This window comes from Pleurodeles waltl, chromosome 2_2 (genome assembly GCF_031143425.1).
Source record: "Pleurodeles waltl isolate 20211129_DDA chromosome 2_2, aPleWal1.hap1.20221129, whole genome shotgun sequence".
NCBI lineage: Eukaryota > Metazoa > Chordata > Amphibia > Caudata > Salamandridae > Pleurodeles > Pleurodeles waltl.
Genome location: NC_090439.1, coordinates 421890286 through 421910331, shown reverse-complemented (window position 1 = coordinate 421910331; position 20046 = coordinate 421890286). Strand labels below are relative to the sequence as shown.

Here is a 20046-nt window from a genome sequence, read left to right as displayed (position 1 = left end):
GTACTCCAGTCACACATAGTCAGAAAGGTTACTAGCCGATGGAAGATATTTAAGCGGAATCTTGTAAGAACAAATCGGTGTCGGGGATTTACCACGCTTACTAAGTAGGGCTGGACTGCGTCCGTCGACAGAATTAGTTGGATGGACTTTACTGTTGATTTTTTTGATTCCACTTCCCATCTCTGTTCATCCAAATGCTTCAAAGTCAGAGCCCTCAAGTCTCTCCTGGTTATTTTTTCCAGTGATTGTGGGTTTTGATAATACACTTCGCAGCCAATATTTTTAAAAAAGGTCATGATATATTTTAACCAGGGAACTCTATGCGAGTGTGTTAGATTCATACAATCAGATAGTATGGCCTGGTTTAGTCCGGTATGCTCAGAGGTCCACACTTTATGCCATAATAATAAAGGCTGTATCTTAATTAAATCAGTTACAAAGTGGACCCCAAGTTCCGAATGGCTAATATATGATGACGTGCTATTTGGTGCCATTAGTAGGTATCTCAGAAAGTCATTTTCCACCAACTGAATCGCATGGCAGTTCGTATACCCCCATATACATGCTCCATAGGTAGCCGCCGGAATACATTTGGCTTTGTAGATTTTCACCATGTTTGACGGGGAGATCCCACCTAATTTTTTGGAGAAAATCTTCAAGGCCGCCGTTGTTTTAATAATATGGTCTTTTTTTGTTTTCACGCAATGTGCCCAGGTGGCCTGTTTGTCAAACATTATGCCCAAATATGAAAAGGTGGGAGCTATCTTCACCTTGTCCTCTTGGATAGTGATTTTATAGGGCTTGCTCATTTTCCTGCCACAGTTCATTATGAACGTTTTCGAATGGTTGACTGTGAGGCCCAGGGCTGTCATGTAGTTTATACAGGTGGTTAGGAGTTTCTGGAGGGCTAGCGGTGTCCTGGCCATGAGTACTGCATCGTCTGCGTAAAGGAGTGCAGGGACGGGGCGATTACCTATTTGTGGGAGGTCTTTACATTTGTTTATCAATTTGCTTTCTAGGTTATTTATATATAATGAAAACAGTAGTGGTGCTAGAACGCAACCTTGACGCACCCCTTTGTATATGCCAAAAGACTTAGTGCATTCCCCTCTCATCCCATACCTTACACTTGCTCCACACCCGGTATACAGATCTCTTATAAAATGGACTATTGTTGGTTCGACTCCCATGCTTGTTAGGATGTCCCATAACTTTTCATGCAGGACGCAATCAAATACTGAGGACAAGTCTATAAAGGCCAGGTGCAAATTACCCTCTCTAGTCTTCGTATACTTCCCCACTAGGATAGTTAAGTTCAGAGCCTGTTCCACTGTACCTAATCCTGTGCGGAAGCCATACTGCACTGGGGATAGGATATTATTTTCTTCCGCCCATGTTTGAAGTCTGTTTAAAATTATTCTCCCTGCTAATTTGGCTGATGTATCGAGGAGGGAGATTGGCCTGTAACAGGCTGGGTTAAGGCGATCGCCCTTTTTGTATATGGGTATGATAATAGATTGACGCCAAGTTGATGGTGGGCCTTGCGAACAAATGGCCCTCAGTACCTGCGTCAATAGGGGGCCCCATAAGTCGGTGTTAGCTTTATATAGATCAATTGGGACACCATCAGGCCCTGGCGCTTTCCCAGCTTTGCTTGTGTTTATAGCTTCTACTACCTCCCCTAAGGTAAACTGGGGTGATATTGCTAGGTGTCGATCTTCCTCAGGATCTGGGAGTTTTAAAAGGTCCGGAGGAGCTCTGTCATTGGGTTGACAGTATATTTTAGAAAAGTATGTAATCCAGTCCTCTTCCGAAATTGCAATTTCCAATCTAGGGGTATTATTGGCCCCTAGAACGGGAGTATTTATTGTTTTCCAGAAGAGGGCATTGTCTTTCGTCAGACTGGCTCTGTGTAGGTTGTCCCATAACTTCTCTCTCAAAGCGAGTTTCCTCTTTTTTGTGGCTGTCTTGTATGCCAGTCTGCAAGTACGTATTTCGGTCTGACATCTTATGGGGGCACTTAGGGCTTTTTTTAGTCTTGTGTGCGCTTTCGTGCAATCGTGGTCAAACCAACCAATTTCCCTTTTCTTGCCCCCTGCCCCTCCAGTCCTAAACGTGAGGGCCTTTTTTACAGCATGGGTTATCTGTTGAAAGGCACTTAGGCATTGCCCTGGGTCCGTGTCTTTACTAAGGCAATCAAGGAACACTTGGGTATGTTCACGTAATATATCTTTCAATAGTGCCTGTGGGTCAGTCTGAGTCCATCTCAATGTATAACCATTACCTGGGGCTAGTACAATATCGTTTGCCATCGTTACCTCTCTGGCTTTAGCCTGTGTGGGCGGGATTAATGAAAGTTCCAAGCTTTGGGGGAAATGGTCGCTTATTGCGATGTCATGGATTATATAATTAGTAAAATAGTGTAAAAAATGTGTTGACATTAAAATGTAATCAATAACTGTATGTGCACCCCTTCCATTAAAGGTTGGTTTAAGCTGTAGTTCTTTAGAGAGTAATTCATTTACAAAAAACAAATTATATTTTTGAGCCACTGAGTTCATTGCCTCTCCTTGAATGGTATGTGAGAAGTGCAATCCTAAGCCAAGATTTTTGGTATCCCAACCACACACCTTTCCTGTAGGTTCCTTGCAGAGGTGTACGTTAAAGTCGCCCCCCCATATAATGAGGGTCTGGCATCTATTGCTCGCACATATTTCCTCTAGATCCTCGCCCATCTCTGTTAAAATTTTGGGGACTTCTCTATGCGTTGCATTATTATAGAAGTTGATGAGTACTAGGTGCCTGATGTTCCGATCGGGTACCTTCTCGTGGGATACATCACCCCTATTCTGAGTAGGTCTTTCTTTGTTTGCATCCGGGGCAAGATCATATAGGGGATCTGTCTTGTTCCTGTTTAGTCAGTCCAAATCTTCTAGCGTTGTAATAGATTGAAATCTGTTGCTAAGAGGATTATGGCCCAAGGTATTTAGTACTTGTTCATTTACGGGTTGTAGATTCCTAACATTACGCCCCGAAGATCTTGGATAAAAAAAAACCAGGGGTAGCAGTGAGATTCCTTGACAAGTGGCTTGTCTAGCACCTAATTTGTGGATGATGCTGTGCACCAGGTCTGGGGTCTTGAATGAAAGAACCACACAGTCTCCTTCCACTACTTTTTCCCTGTTTCCTAGCCACTTGACTCTTCTTGCCATTTTTATATCATTAAATAGGACCCCCACCCCCCGGGACCCAAACGTGTTCCTATCCAGTTCAGGGCCTTATTCCTCAATGTCGGCCACGTTTCCCGGTGTTGATCACCTATAGGGGGAACATTTGTCAGGACCACAACGTATGGAGTTGCCTCCGGAGGAAGATGTAAGTGATCACTAGGTATGTATGTGGAGTTCAGGGGTCTTATTTCAATATGTTGAGACCTTCCTTTGTCTGATTGGGGAGTATTTGTCCTGATTTGTGAGGAAGTATTGAGCAATGTGAAAGCTTGTTTATGATTAGTAGTTAGTACTGGTGGGAATGATTGTATACTAGGTGGAGGCTTGTGGGTAGGGAGTATATGACTGATGCTTGCTGATACGGAAGGTACCTGTGGTTGAATCGAGAGCTTTGGAAACGAGTGTGGGTCATTAGCCTTATCTATGGGTATGGGTTCAGAATTTCGCTCGGAATTCGAATTTGGTAATGTTAAACTTGGGTTTTGTTTTAGGTCATGTAGAGCCTCTGGGTATAAGGACTTTACAAAACCCATGCCTGCCTCGACCCTACACTTCACTACTTTTAAGCGTTCCAACAGGGAATCCAGTTTGGCCCCAAATGATGATTTCATGCTATTTATTAGGTCACAGAGATTGGCTAGGAGAGATCTAGTCGTATCTGCTGGTTTAGTTAAGAGTTTCTTCCGAGCTGACTTCTTTATGGGCTTTTTATCGAGTGTGAGTACCGAATCATTCTTTAGAGATTTTTTAGGGGTGTTGTCTGCCTTCTCTGGCGGCGGCTTCCTTTGGCGTTTGGCTGCAGGTGAAAGGTCATCTAGTGAGAGGATTGAGTCTGAAATATTTTGAATGCATCCATTTTTATCTGTTATATCTCTGTTCAATGCGTCATTATTACACCTTTTAAAATCATCAGTTATAACCACGTCCGTTGGGGATTGGGTGTTATGGTCTTTGGATGTCAGGATTTTCCCCTCTACGTTAGCAATTTGTTTGTCTATCATACCCATAGCCCCTGAAATGTATTTTAATATAGAGGTACTATCTTTTAAGCTTGGGGGGTGACTCAATTTTGAGTGCTTCCTTTTCCCCATATTTTTATATGGTGTCACTCTGAATCCGGTGTGAAGAAAAGTGGGGTATTTGTTAATTGTGTGGACCAAGATAGCACCACCCCAACTAAGGTGATTAGACGATTTGGCAGAAAGTAAAAATGTATAGAGAAGACTATGCCGGGGGTGACAGTCTGTTTGAGTATAAGTTAGGATTTTTTAAAAAAAGAAGGAAGATAAAAAAAAGAAAGGATAAAGAATAAATTGTCACTTGTTTGTCCCGCGTGTGGTAGCTCCTGGGGTGTTCCTACTCTTGGTATCCCAACAGAGGCTGAGGCGAATCCCAAGGTTTCCCAAAAAGAAGCCGCTAGCTGGGTCAAAATGGACGTTAGTTCCTTTAACTTCCCAGTTCCAGTTAGTATATCTCCTTCCTTTGTAGGCTAGGGCCCTCGGGGGCAAGTGAAAGGGGGGGGGCCCAGCCCAGCCTCTTCCGGGCAATGACGGGCAAGGACGGGCCCGTCCTTGGCCCGGGCTTTGCCCGGGCGCCGCCCGCGCGCGTCCCGCGCAGCGGGAGCGCGACGTGAATTTAAAGGGCTCCTGCCCTTTCACAGGTGGTTTCCCCGGCTGGTGAGCGCTTCCCGCGACGGCGGGAGCGCGACGTGAATTTAAAGGGCTCCTGCCCTTTCACAGGTGGTTTCCCCGGCTGATGAGCGCTTCCCTAGCTTTGTTAAAAACTGTGCCTATTTGTCAGCACTCACAAGAGAGATCTGTCCCACAAACAGTCAAAGATCAGTTGGGGAGAGTAAAGTTACCAGGACAGATAAGGCAAATTGATCAGGTTTTAGGGGGAGTGATTGCTGCAGATTACCAAGGAGAAATCAAAATTATGCTGATAACTAGAAAATAATCAGATTCATTCATACAAATTAGAGACAGAATTGCCCAACATGTCAAAAGTGCAGCGAATGGAGGTTTGGTAAAGAAGGAGTCTTCCCCAGCCCTTCTGACAGTGCAAGGAAAGGGAAGCTGTGGTGCAGCAGATAAAAACCTCAGTGCTAAGGTAGGGGTTGAAGCCCCAAGTGACCCTCCAGAACCTCAGAAAATTATAACAAAGGGCCCCAAAAACGTCCTGCTGATTATAAAACAGGGAAAGGAAGAAGGGCACATTTCAGATGACAAATGTTATTTGCAAGAAAAGTCATACTTTTTTCTTTTGCAGATCCTACCACATCTCACCACTGACCATGATTGTGCTGGGTGGTCTCCCTTCGGGTGTGTGCGTGTGGGGTCGAAGAAGGGACCGAACCCCCAACCTGAACCTGATTGAGTAAAGTACAAACCCCATGGATCAATTTTGCGCAACTGGCGCCTTCAGTTCAAGATCAACTTGTTTGATTACATTCTTCCTCTGAAACTAAGCAACCTTAACAGTTAACTGTCTGTGTTTTTTTCGTGTGGAACTCTGACTTTCACCTACATTCCAGCAAACCTTTCAGGTGAACCGCGTACCTTTACATGAGTAGAACTCATGCTACATCAAATTGGTGTTTTAGAGACACTATTATCCCAATCAGAGTATATAATTTTCAGTCTTTTCTGTGTAGATGCATCTGATGTGAAAGGTTATGAGATCAATATGTTAATCCACTTCCATTGCTTTACAGTGATTGCTTTTATCATTCAAATCTGATTTGCTTATAATGGTTTTTTTTTACTTGATGTTTTTGTTTTTTTGTTTTTGTTTGAAATAAGAGGTATGTGAACAAAAATTCATTGGTCATAGGGTGGAATGTGATGCTATTAATTGTGTTTGACCAATGACTTTGTGTTTCACCATTGCGCATATTAGTTGCTCAATGTTAACCAGGAGCACATTACATGTTGTATTCAGTTTAGCTGCTTATTGGCTTTGACATGGCATTCGACATTACATTTGGTATTTGGGTTAGCTGCCTATTGGCTTTAACATGGAGTTAGCCATTACATTCTGTATTCAGTTTAGCTGCCTATTGGCTTTGACATGACATTAGACATTACATTCTGTATTCAGTTTAGCTGCCTATTTGCTTTGACATGGCATTAGACATTACATTTGATATTTAGGTTAGCTGCATATTGGCTTTAACGTGGAGTTAGACATTGCAGTTGAGACATTGCAGATGAGGTGTGTTTTTGCAAGCTGTGTTTTTCCACACAGTAGACCAAGCTGTGTTTTTCACACCAGACCCTAGCTGATAAGAGCACGTAGATTTTGTGTTTACCTCTCAATCCAGTCTGAGAACGAGTGAGGCTCGGAGAATTGGCCACTCTCCAAGTTTCTTCGGATCTCACACTGAGTTTGCTTTTAAGGATGGCTCTGGACTACCACAGAGTTAGATGGAAACTATCTTGACTTCAGACAGGAACCAGACGTCCGTTGCCTGTCTCCCGTTTGGGTAGAAAATCTCTTTTTCGCAGTTGAACCGGAGTCATCAACTTGCAGACCTCAGAGAGATGAAGCATAGGGATAGGCCCTACAGCCCTACGGTGATGCAATTTTGACTTTTATGCTTTGATTTGAAGTTATGCTATAATATAATCACATGTATTTGCTGTGTACATTGCAACTGAGAAGTACTTTGATATATTTTGCTTTCATTGCTGCAACTACTTTTGAACGTGTGCTTCCAACCTACTAATTTTGTCTCTCAGGAACCTCGTGGTGAAGTAATAATAACAATACATGTCTTCTTTAAACTCAGAAGTGCATTCCAGAGAGGTTCTGTAAGCTCAGTCATGAGATAAGAGCAGGAAAGCAGAACAGGATCCCACTGGGTTCATGTATTACGGGATTTCATTTAAGTATAATATCATCCTGTGGACACAAAACATGTTATTGTTGTGTAAACCGTGAAGCATGACATGGGAGAAAATCGTGATTAAAAGATGAATGATCAGTTGTAAACTGGTTTTATATCATTTTGGAATTAATTTTTGGAACGTTTATTTAAAACTGATGAACTTCAGGTCTTACAGTAGTGCATCCTGGTACTGGGGAGTAGTTTTGCTTCTAGAGCTAGATGTTGTTTTGAAGGTGTGAACACTTGTGACAGAGCACACACCAGGATGGCAGATGACATATGGATAATAAACTTGCTGCAAGTTAAACATCTGGCACTAAAAAGGTTGAGTGCACTTACAGAACAATATTCAAGGTCAATGTTGCCACATCCCAATGTGTTTATCTTCAATAACTCTCTCAGAGAGTTCCTTGGCCTGGTGTCCCTGTCCCAGAGTTACTGTCTCCATTGTCACTGTATATTCAGGTCACTGACAATTAAAAGAGCCAACTTCAATGTAGCTGGTGTGGTGGAGGTCACATTCAACATCCTTTTCGATCCTGCCTGCAAAATCTGAAGGAGCTCTGACTTCCTCTAGAAAGTGAATCAAGGGCAGCTGCAGTTGCAGAAAATGTAATATCAAATGCTAGGTTGTGCTACCTGAGCTTTGTTGGAAGAACCATCCACTCTCACCAGCCCACAACATGGTCAGCAGTGACAGTGTCTGAGGCCATTGATACAGGCCTCAGTGAGGGAGATGCTGCTTTAGCACAGGTAGCACTCACATTGTGGAGTGGAGAGGGCACATAGGAGGAGAGTAGGAATTGGTAGCTTTGTTCTCATAGTCTGATGTCACTCAGAACCCCTCAGTGAAAAACATCTATGTTATTCACTATAACCCATCTTTAATTCTATATATTGTATCTGTGTTCCACGCTATATCTTACTTTACTGAGTGATCTTCATATATTTGGACTGCTTAGGTACTGGTTCAATTTATTGTATTGCATGCTATAAAAATGGCATTGAAGTATTTGACCAACAAGGTGAGCATTATGTATTCTTTAGGAAGATCCAAAGTAACCATCATCACTAGAAGTGGAAGAGGGATACATTTTTTCAATAGAACTAGGCGACTTGTAATCTAATCTCTGCTTTTCCACTTTCTCTAAATATACTGGTAGTAAATACTGTTCAAAAATATGAGCAGTCTCCTGACACAGTGGTATTTTCCTGGAAAATTAAATCCCTGAATCCTGCTTTCAGCACCAGCCCTACTCCAATCATTGTCCAAAGAGAGCGGTAGATACTGTGAAATGAGCAGGCATGTTTTTAACCCTGTGAAAATGATGCAAGTTGACCTATAACCCTATGAAAATGGGGAATTACAGAGTAAAATTGAATAATAAATCTATTGGGGTGAACATATTTTACAACATAAAGTAAAGAGAAACAGTGAGCTGCAAAATCTGAGCAAACATGCAAGCTTCTTTGAGTTTTGGTGTGCATCCTTCCTCTGTATATTGACTCAATACAAGTGAAATAAACATACAGACACATGCTCTACCACATTAGGTCAACCTGGAACTATTCATAAAATGGTATTACTGAACAATATAGCTAGTTGTATAGAATACATGGCACCAAGTGTTCAGTTTACAACAGTAAATTCTCTCTAGTATAAAGCAATGTGTGTGAAAATCTACAGCAACACTATCAAGTGCTCAGTTTCACAAAATCCACTCATTTTCAGAAAGCCTTAAGAACAGCAGTGTGGTGTCCACACCAGCCAGGAAGCATGCAAATGAACATGCCACACATGGAGCTCTATAACAGACGTCTTTATTCCTCAGCATACAATACCACACTGCCTTCTAATTACATCACAACTGTTAATAACCACACCTTAACACCTCCAAACAAGTTACATAATTTCTCTGTTGAGTCCGCTCAGAAACGCGTTGTTCCTAGCCCACATAGTCCCAGGACACAACATTGAGCTCTTTGTGTACACCCAGCAGCTGCATTGAAAGAAACCAGTAGTAAGCTGTCTAGAAAGTCTGATACATGAAGCAACCTCGGCCTTTGAAAGTACTGCACATGGAATTAACACTAGAAAACTATTATCACCAGGCAAGTGAAAACAAATATGAACCATTAATACATTTTAATTATACAGTAATATGCTCAAGATTACCACTGATGTGGGAGGGGCAGTATGATATACTCAAGACTTTGCCTCTTGTTAATCATGTTACCTTCCCAAACTGAGCAATAGTGATAGTTTATAACCCTCATTGCTTCTGAACGTATTCCATGTATTAGGCAAAGAGTAATGTATGGAGATCCAGCAATGACTTTATTTAGGCGTAATGTTTTCTCATGTATACCATTCTGCGATGTGAAATGGCATTTCTATAAACATTGTTTTCAGTCAAATGCATCTTTTGATGTTGGGTTTTTGTATGAAATAACGACTGACTGATTCAGACTTCAAACACAATATTGAATGTGCTTTTTCAGTATTTAATCTGTAAAATATTAAGTGCCAGTGCCCAAAGTGATGCTAGAGTGTCCGCAGCAGGGAGCTAATTAAGTTCAGTATGCTGAATTCTACCTTAGGCCTCTTTTATTCACTGCCAGACACTCCATGCTTCTTCATCTCGTTTTTGCATATTTCTGCTTTCTCTTGGTGGAAGACTTTCTGTCTTTCTCTTCCTCCTTTTTAACCCTTTGTATGTTTTTTCTCTCCTACATTTGGGAAATGTCTGATGAAAAAAGTAAGTGCTGATCCCAAAAAAAGAGGGCTGTGGCCCCACAGGAGACCACCTACTCAAAGTAAGCATTTTGCTTACAGGATTTCAAGACGTCCTCTTTTGTTTAATAAATGTGCATGCTTCCATGGTCTCTACCTCTTCAGTATGCCAGTAGTAATTGCATACATAAAGGATGCATGACTACCATTAATATAAAACCTACTGTCTCTGGTAAAAAAGGTAGAAGATAGAAGTTTGAATTGATGTTAAAGGTTTTATATTGTTAGAAACGGGGTCTCTAGTTGGCAGAGGTTTGCAACCTTTCCAAGTAGGAATCACAGTCCTAGTCAGGGTAAGTCAGAAACACAGCTTTGGCTTGGCTTAGCTTAGCTTGGCACAGAGCAGTCAGGTTTAACTTAAGAGGCAATGTGCAAAGTATTTGTGCAACACTCAATCAATTACAGTAACACAGTGAAATACAACACAAAGAGATTCCATAGATAAAGACACCAGGAAAAGGATTCCACACCAGTTTAGAAAAATAAAGTATTCTTTTATATGGAAGATATGTGATCAAAACAACAAAAATCAAATAAACACTTCTTAATTAGTTCTGGCAAACATGATCAACAGTCAATTTTTAAAAAGATATGCAAGAGGGCAAATCTTCAAAATCTGGTACTAACAGCGCTACTATGTGCGCTTCTAGAGATGTGCAACAAATAACACACTGCCAGTTATTCAGACAGAGGAAATGATGTGCTCAATGCTAGCAGCACTAGTGTCTATACCCCAGCGATCACAGGAGGCAGTCGTCATCCGCCTTTGGGTTGAGTTGCCTTTGTATCATGGAACACATTGTCAGTCATGCAAAATGAAGGGGAATGAGGTGCCCAACACTACCAATGCTAATGAGGACCAGGGGCGCATCAAGGCCAAATGGGAAGCCTCTTGTAGGTGATGATCTCAGAACTGGGAGCAAAGGGGACAGCCACAAACACTACTCCTGGCCCTAGGATTGTCTTGTCACCGGGCGGGGAGGAGGTCCGTGGAAGCACTTCTGTGGTGCCACCTCTCAATGGCTCGATGGTGCAGTCAAGGCAGGTGCATGGACATCAGCCCGCAGTCCAGAATCACGTGACAGGGGAATCCTGCTTATCACCAGCAAAGCAGTAGAGTTGCCTGGGCAATGCACCTGGTCCTCACTCATACTTCATCCTCGGCGCTCCAGTGGCTGGAGTTGGGGTGGAAACTCCCTACAGGGAGCACAGCAGAGTGCGAGCTTGAGCAGGTTGAGTGTGTGAGTATCACTTCAGATGCTGGAATGTTGAGAGTGCTAGGTCTAAGCACCGTAAAGTCTTTGATGTTCCTGAGACTTCAACAACAGGGGGCAAGCCAATAAGCCCTTATAGTTCCTTGGAAGGGTCAGAAGTTATAGAGAGTAATTTTAGGGTTCCCTCGCTGCAGAGGCAGCTGGCAGCAGGCCAACACAGCAGAGCAAGTTGCAAAGAGGCAGTCCCTCCTGGCACTGGCAGTACAGAAATTAGCAGGCAGAGGGCAATCACAGAAAAGCAAAATGGCAAAGTGGCAGTCTTTCTTGGCAGTGCAGCTCCTCTTGGTTGCATAATCTCTTCAGGACTTCAAAACGAAATAGTTTGATGGAATTTAGGGTTCCGTACTTATACCCAAAAAGCCCTTTGATGTGGGCGAGGCTTCAAAGGAGTTCACTGAAGTGCACAATGTCCTTTTCATGCTAGCCCTGTCTGCCACGCTATCTGTAGGGGGTAATCATTCCTTTATGTGGAGACAGGATACCACCTACTGAAGTGTAAGTGTCAATCCTTTTTCTTCCCTCGTCCGAGGAAGACCTATCAGTATGCAGATTAATGCAGATGCAGCTTAGTGTCCTGTGTTTGTTGCTTTCTAGAGGGAATTCACAAAGTGTAGATGTCACCCAGCCCAGACCTGTATTAAGAGACAGGCGAAGGCACAGAATGGTTAAAGTAAAAAAAATGCTAACTTTCTAAAGATGGCATGTTCAGACTTACGATTTAAAATATGACTTCACCGTGACTAGTGATTTTAAATTGTAAGTTCAGAGACACCACACTCCATATTTCTATTTATTCTTCTCCCAATTGGAAATTACACTCAAAATATGTTTTAAGGCAATCCCATTGCTAACCTATGGAATGGGAGGATAGGCCATGCAGCAAAGGAAACCGAATGTAAGTATTTTTCAATACCTGGAAATGATAAACTAAAAAGGACATGTCCAAATTTACACTGCACCCTGTCCTTTGGGCTAACCAGGGCCTACCTTAGGGGTAACATATGTAACAAAAAGAAAGGTTTGGGTGTTGGGTACTCTTGCTGGGTCTAAAGGGCAGTTGAAAACTGCACACACAGGCTCTGCAATGGCAGGTCTGAGACATGGTTAAGGGGCTACTTAAGTGGGTTGCACAATCAGTGCTGCAAGCCCACTAGTAGCACTTTAAAGTTACAGGCCCTGGGCACATCTAGTGCACTTTAGAAGGCACTTTCAAGTAAATTAAATATGTTAATTGTGGACAACCCAATGTTACCTTGTTTAGAGTAGAAGGCACCAGCACTTTGGCACTGGTCAGCAGTGGTAAAGTGCCCAGCTTCCTAAAAGCTGGGCACTAAACTAAGTCAGAAAAACAGGAGGTCACAGGGCAAAAAGTTAGGGGAAACCACACCAATGATACCTGGTCTAACATATATGTTAATTTCTGTGTAATGTTCTCCCAAAACGTATACCTAGTTATCGTTGATTCATACCAGCTATATTTTATTAACAAACAGCTCATATCCTCCACAGGATTCCTATAAAATATATTGCTCAAGAAAAAGTCTCATAGCGACACATGTTGCACTCTAGTACGTATCCTGGTGATGAGAATTACGTGAAATTACCTAGTGGAAAATCCCTTGAAATTCCTCATGAGCCTAATGGAAATACAGTCATTAAACCATTTTGGAGATTTTTCATGGATATTGGATTTGACTGTCAGATTCAGAACCCATTTCACCTAAACCACCCCAGTGCTTACTAAACAAAGCCTATGAAATACGACTATGAAAAAATTAAAAGTGTATCTTTGCAGTGAAGTAAATGCTTCAATAAACTACTGACCTCAAGCATCGTGCTCTAGTGCAGCGGTTCTTAATTTTAACTTCTGAGGTCCCCCTCTAAAACATTAGTGGAATAGGGGGATCCCCTACAGAGTCATTATTTGAAGCCTGAAACCCCGCATAAGCAACTTCTGAGTTGAACCTCGAAACAATACATAAAAAATACAAAAACAAGTTTACACCAAAAAATTTACATTGTTGAAATATTTTGTTTCATTCACAATCAAGTATAGAAAAAGTTTTCGAAATGTCACTTTTGCTTTTTTAGTCGCATCTAATGTATCAATTGTAATGTATTAATGTTAAGCATATTTAATTGTGTAAAACAGTCGGGACCCCTGACTAGGTCCCACGGACCCCAATGGGTCCTCAGACCATAGGTTAAGAACCACTGTTCTAGTGCATTACACTCTGCTATTGGTGCTCTACATGACTGGAAATTATGACTGATCACACTATTAGGTAATAAAAAGGCATCTATGATGTGCATGTCGACGCGTCTAAGGGCAGAATATTGCCACTCACATGCTTATGCTTACTTATAGAGAGTTATCTTAAGTCCTCACACATTAGTTGGATATAACATAAAATTGTCGTTTGAGGTGCCGGGTATTGTGACGGTTTCACATCACCGCACTCACTGGTTTAAATATCAAGCAATAGGCTCACGAGACCCTGCGGACGCTCTCTATATCGGAACATTGGCATACTATGTCACATATAAAGTAACCAGTTCTGAAGGTAACACACAGTGCATCCCTAAGTTTTTCGCTCCTAGTTCTACTAGAAAGCATACAATCTGTTTCTCCTCATTGGAAGTATGTCTTTTTCGTCGATGTAACTCAACACATTTAACTTAGCAAGTTTTAATTTGTTAGAATGTCAAAGTTTACATCAGGTTTTGAAAAAGAAATAACTATCTACTCGTGGCTCGGGTGCTCAGAGGGCATGCACAGCATAGGAGGTGCCCTCGAATATCTCTCATTGCGCCCTCCTACAGCGCTTCTCCCCATGCTCTCGAAGTCTTCCCAGATGCCTTCTCTGGCTGACTGCGCTGCCAAACTGGACGCCAATTAGTGTCACTTGTGATGCGGACACCTGCCACCGTGGTATCAGAGGCCCGGGGCCTATTTCAGACAGGTCACTGAGCGGCTTCAGGTCGCAGTGACGGTCAGTCACAGGCAGCCGGCAAGGCCTTCACCGAGTCGCTAATAGGCGCAGTATACAGACATGTGATCTCTGCAGACGCCATGGGCTACCAAGCGTCATCCATAATAGGCGCACCTGCATTTTATCATCGGCTCACTTTCATTTCTTCGGAACTGCTGTAGCCAATACAGTGCACGCAGGACCTTGAGTAAACGCAGTGAAACGCATGAGTGTTTTGTTAGTTGTAACATGCCCGGCGGCTCCAGAAAGGACACCTTCAATTTAACAGAAATGTTTTAAAAAAATACTCTGTAGCCCACAATAAGGAGGCTTTATCTAGCTTTACACTGTCCACAAGTGGACTGCTATTCTGAATGTTCTTCCGATAAGTTCGTTTTCGCATAAACCACGTAAATAAAACAAAACAAATACATTTTTTTTAACAGTGGGGAGTGTCTAAAAGCGCGCAAGTCAATTGCTCACAATATTACACCTTGTTTTGAATGTGCATTTTTTTTTATCTCACTTTGGAGCGTTATGATAAAAACTCACGCACCATTGTATAAAGGAACCCTTACAGACAAAACCTGGTTAGAATATATATTATGTATAAGTCAATGACTGGCGTCTGTCATTTCTATCACGTCTCACTGTGCTTCCCAGTGTTGACCGTGTCAAACACAACGCAGATGATTAAGCAACATTGAAAATAAATTTTGAGGGTAAATTAAAATAGGATTGGGAAATCAAAATGAAGAAAGAATACTGTGAGCTCTGAGCCAACCTGTTGCCTTCACAAACACCAACTGTATAGAATGTTTGCATTATTATGTATTTCAGAACCCCACTCAGTTTTGAGCACGGCGTTGGATATTTGTAAATGCATACACCATAGCATTCGTATCGCGCCACTTATTACCATTTTGCATCGCTGCTTCGCGCACGTTTATGACTCGAAAATCGAAATACATAGTACTTTTTTGACTGAAGCACTTTAGGGCCCGCGTCATCAGCCTGCAAGGCTATGACGCCGTTTTCATGCCACTGTAGGGTCCGCGCGCTTTCTTTTAAACTTATCACGAGACCATTTTGTCCAATGAACAAGTGCTATATGTTGCAGCGCCCTGAGCACAGCAAAAAGTCGAGATATGATAAATCCTGTGCAAAACTAGACACAACTGCGAGACTACCACGCAAAAGTCACTCTTTTCCAATTACTTACGGATTTATCTGCCAGTACAAAGTGGTGAAAATGGATTTTTCATGAAGCAGTACATACATTTAACAGATTAATCAAAAAGCAATGTGCACGAGGCCACGCAACTGGTAATTTGTTTCGACAATAAACTAAATGCACATCCCAGAGTCGGAGAGCAAAGTTAAATAGTCAGAAACGATCTTTCTTCGTAGCTTTTTGTGCCTGAACAATCCCAATTCTGAGCTCACGAGCCTGACTTTTTTATTTTTTATCGTTCGCAAGTACCTCCTCTAAGGCGATGATTTCGCTACGTCCCGTATTAACACTCACATTTCCTACAAAGAAGGGAAATAAGTGATATTGAAATGTTGAAAACTTACATTGCTCGATACAGCCCGATCCCAGACAGCCTTGCGTCGAAGCGAAGCATAAAACTATAAGTTAAACACCCGAAGACAAAGAACGACTTCTTTTTACCCCGGGCTCTCTGGAAAGTCTCGCAAAGTCTAGCTTCCTGCCAGCGAAAGACACTTGCACATTTAGAGTTGTGAACCTCACAACATGTCACTGCTGACTTCAAGCTATTTTGGGTGTTCTGAGTAACAAACTACGAACACAGGGGCTTTTGTCCTCAATATCAGAAGGCCTTCTCTGATGTTCATTCAGAGACCTGAATTAAAATGCAGGCCGTCTCAGCCAGCAAATGTCGGACCGATATTCTGTTTCAGTGGGACGCAAGTAAAGTTCGTGCTGGCAGTTACTGAGGTGGCGGAAAGATCATTTATCTTGTTTGTGTACAAGTGCAAGTGTTTTGCAAGAGAAAAGGACATGCCTTCGATTTCGTGATTGCTCAGGGATGCGCATGGCACAGAAGGAGGACACAGCAGGGTTACTTAAGAGAGAATAGGCTAGTTACTGTCTGCTTCTGCCCCTCAGCAAGCATTTTACCAAACTCTTTCTGTTCAGAAATAAATTGCGCTGCGATAAAACCGTGTTCAACGTGAATATTATGACAGCCCATGAATCCTTCAAAACACATTTAATGACGTCTCTCATTTAAAGGCCTCATGAAAACCAATACATGTGCAAAAATACTAGTATCCTATAAAAAAGGTACACAAAACGTGAAGTAGTGCCGCAAATTAAGGCAAGCTGACAAATAATGCAGGCGGGTATTTGTGAAAAGAATATCGAGATTCTTTCGATGTAAATAATAAAAACACAAAATCGGCGGGTAAGACTTGCTTTCTTGAAGAATAACCATAAATAGGTAACGCTGTAAAATGGTGCTTCAATAGAGAGAGTCTTGTACTCCGTTTGCGTTTGCATTAATTTCGAACGTGTACATGTGTAAATGTACATGTATGCATATTTTAAAAACGTACGTATCAATGATTTAATTATTTAACACAATATAGCACAATATCAATCGAAATTTTGAGGCTGTGCTCTATGATAAAAGAGAGCTGGCATAAATTAAACAGTACAATCTTGACAGCAATTCTATAACTGAGCAAACCACTGGAGTTATGGATGGGGTACTTGAAATAAATAAAGCTTGGAGAATTGCCATTGGCTCAGGGCTAAGGCTTATTAGCATATGGTCGGTCCCTGTTCTATAGTAGTGTAATGAGGGAAAAATAATGGAATGGAATGTCATCCATAACATTTAACAGTGGCAGATGTGAATTCACACACTCCACCCATGTTTCTCTCCATAGTACTCTAACAAACTTCCCCAGGCGTTGCTAGAATGTCCTACATAGAATAGGGTGGGCAGTGAAAGACACATTGGAATGTTGGAGTCGTAACCCGCAGCTGGAGGCTAAACAGAGTTTAAGGCCCTTGAAGCATGTTATAGGCCGAGGCATAGGAAATAATCTATTACATGGGACAGGTATAGATAGCCCAAGGGATAAAAAGTATAACATGGAATTTTTATATTCCACCGAGGAAGAAATATGTTGTAAATGAATAGAAAGACAAATATTTGAATGATATAGCAGAAGGATTCTACGAATCCTCACGGGCCACACCCCACTCCGTTGTCTTCAATACAGCTCAAGTCTCAACATTCTAACGTTCTAATTATTTTTTTAGCATTTCCGTGCCAGGCTCTGTTCTGATTTGTTGTCGTCTTCACATATATTGTTTTATTGCTTATAAAGACAATGGACCTTCTGAGGTCGTGATCTATGATCAGAAAAGTGCAATTTATTGAATGGTATCGTAATCTCTGAGAAAACCAATAGAGTGACAGGTGGACTGCTTGCAATCATTTCAGGTTTGACTGTTCCTACTGGAAAAGGCACAATGGAATGTAACATTCACCAGACTATTTGACAGTTGCTGAGATGAATTCACACATTTCACTCATCACGTTTTCTCTCCACAGTACTATAACTAAATTCTACCTAAAGAAGCCAGGTTATCTGTATAGAACTAGTAGACAGTGAAAGAAACACACTGAAATGTTTGAGACATTATAGCCAGTCAAGCTGTAGGTTGCGACATAGGCAAGGGTCTATTTCAAGGGAAAGGTGAAGCCAAGGAAAAAAGTCTAAACTGGAATATAAACATTCCAGCCACTGTAGGTAGAATGTTGTAAATTAATAGAAAGACACATATTGTAAAGTTATAGCAGAAATTTCTACCAGCCATTACTGGCACTCAGCCACTCCAATGTATTCAATGCAGATTCCAGCATTCTGACGTTCTAATTATCCTTCTTTTATTTCTCACATCACACACTTTTTCGATATGGTTTCTTCTTCACAGGTATTGTTTATTATCTATGATTTCTGAAATGGGAATCATTTGGGTCCATATGTGTCTGTATGACCATCTGGTGCTTTAGGAATGACCTATGCCTAAATCCCCACAAAACTGGCAAAATAAACAAGTGAGGTGTCATCCTACAGGATCGGACAAATATCACACACAGCCACAACATAGAAAAAATGTGGACATATCACCCATGGAGAAATTCATAAATAATTTACCATGACTTACTATTGGAGTAACCCTGGCTTATTCCTTTTTACTGTGAGTAAGCTAAAAGTGTTCCTGAAATACTCCTAGAGTTCAAGGTTAATGCAATAGTACGTTACACATATTCACAGCAAATTATTGTAAAACACCAGAGAGTTCTTCAGAAGAGGAAAGGAACTATGGGCCATATGTACCAAAGCATTTTCCCATTGACACAGAATGGTTAGAACCCTTTGATACATCTGGCCCTATATTCTTTTTCAAGGGCATTGTTAGAAATGGGGTTTCTGGTTGGCTAGGGTATGCACCTCAGCCAGGCAGAACTTACCCACTCTAGTCAGGGCAAGGGAGTTACACGTCCAAGATAACCCCTGCTCACCCCCTTGGTAGCTTGGCACGAGCAGTCAGGCTTAACCCAGAGGCAATGTGTAAAGCGTTTGCACAACACACACAACACATGTGACGCAATATCCCCACCAGATTATATGAAAATATACTGTATTGTACACAAGGCAATTATCAGACCAAACATCACATATCAGTACTATCCTGCTACCTTAGCAGTTGTCAGAACGTTACACATTAGTTACTCTGCAACCTAGCAGTAGTCACACATAACACACAGGTTACTCAGTATTCTGCAACATAAGCAGTAGTCAGGAAACACGTTATCACATTAGAACACTTGTCATAAGAATATCATAAAACGCCCATAGTAGGAACATTAGAAAACATATGGCAAGTTAGGGAAACATATTAGCAAGTCATGCCCATAAAAGGAACATTTGCATACGCATATGTAAAAACATCAAACGCACGTAGGTAATATATGAATCAAACAAAAGTCTGTAGAAAGAACTTTGGATTGCAACTATATTGGTCCTTTAAACAGTACCTGGTTGGATGAAGGCACCCCCAGTGCCTAGAAGGCAAACAATGGGGCCCCGGGAGCTCTTATGCGCAAAACGGGGGCCTCCCTTATACTCTGGGGTCAGAGGAGGGCGACATGCACCTCCTCTCTTTTATAGACAGGCCCCTCCGGGGACCGTGATTACTGGGGGCCCCCCAGGGCCTCAACCGGCCCTCACGAGGGGGGGCCAAAGCCAGCAAAAACAACTTAGGGCAGGAGGGGGGCACCACGCACCCCCTCTGGTTTAATGACAGGCCCTTCCTGGGACCTGTGATCTCTGGGGGCCCCCCCGGGCCTGCACTGGCCCTTCCACCAAGGGGGGGCACAATAATGCCTGTTTTACCTAACAGCAGAAAAGGAGCGTCCTGCTCCTAACGCAGAGGCCAGGGGGAAGAGGGCACTCCCCGCGCCTTCCCCTGGTCCTGCAGTGAAGCCACAAGAAGATCAGACCCCTCCTGGGGCCCGAGCAGACACTCGCCTGCACCCGATGCGGTGCACGAGTGTTCTTCCAGCTTCCCGGGCCGCTGCGGTGATCTTATTTAAAGGGGCACAATGCAGCAAGGAGTCTACGAGCTCCCAAGGCTCCATAAGCGTGCTGCAATCAGCGCTATGGCAGCCGCAACCACGGAAAAGCACCCCTCGTGAAGAAATGGATGCAGGGGTCAGGGGCCACAGCACCCTGCCCCTGGGGAGCAGAATATTAAGACAAGGTCCTCAGGTGGAGGGCCCAGCTACAGGCCAGCACAAGGGAAAGGCAGCAAGTGGCAAGTCCTTCACAGTGACCAGGC

At 42.4% G+C, this 20046-nt stretch overlaps 1 protein-coding gene across 2 annotated transcripts in view; it reads right to left on the bottom strand.

Moving 5' to 3' along the window:
- Positions 1-15935, bottom strand: part of LOC138282394 (cadherin-7-like) — a 1442915-nt gene extending 1426980 nt beyond the window's left edge. The window contains exon 1 of one of the 2 annotated variants that reach the window (XM_069219909.1): positions 15738-15935. The gene's annotated coding sequence lies outside the window, so the exon portion shown is untranslated. The remainder of the gene's footprint in view (positions 1-15737) is intronic. The other variant, XM_069219908.1, reaches the window with a different exon arrangement.
- Between the last annotated feature and the right edge of the window lie 4111 nt (positions 15936-20046).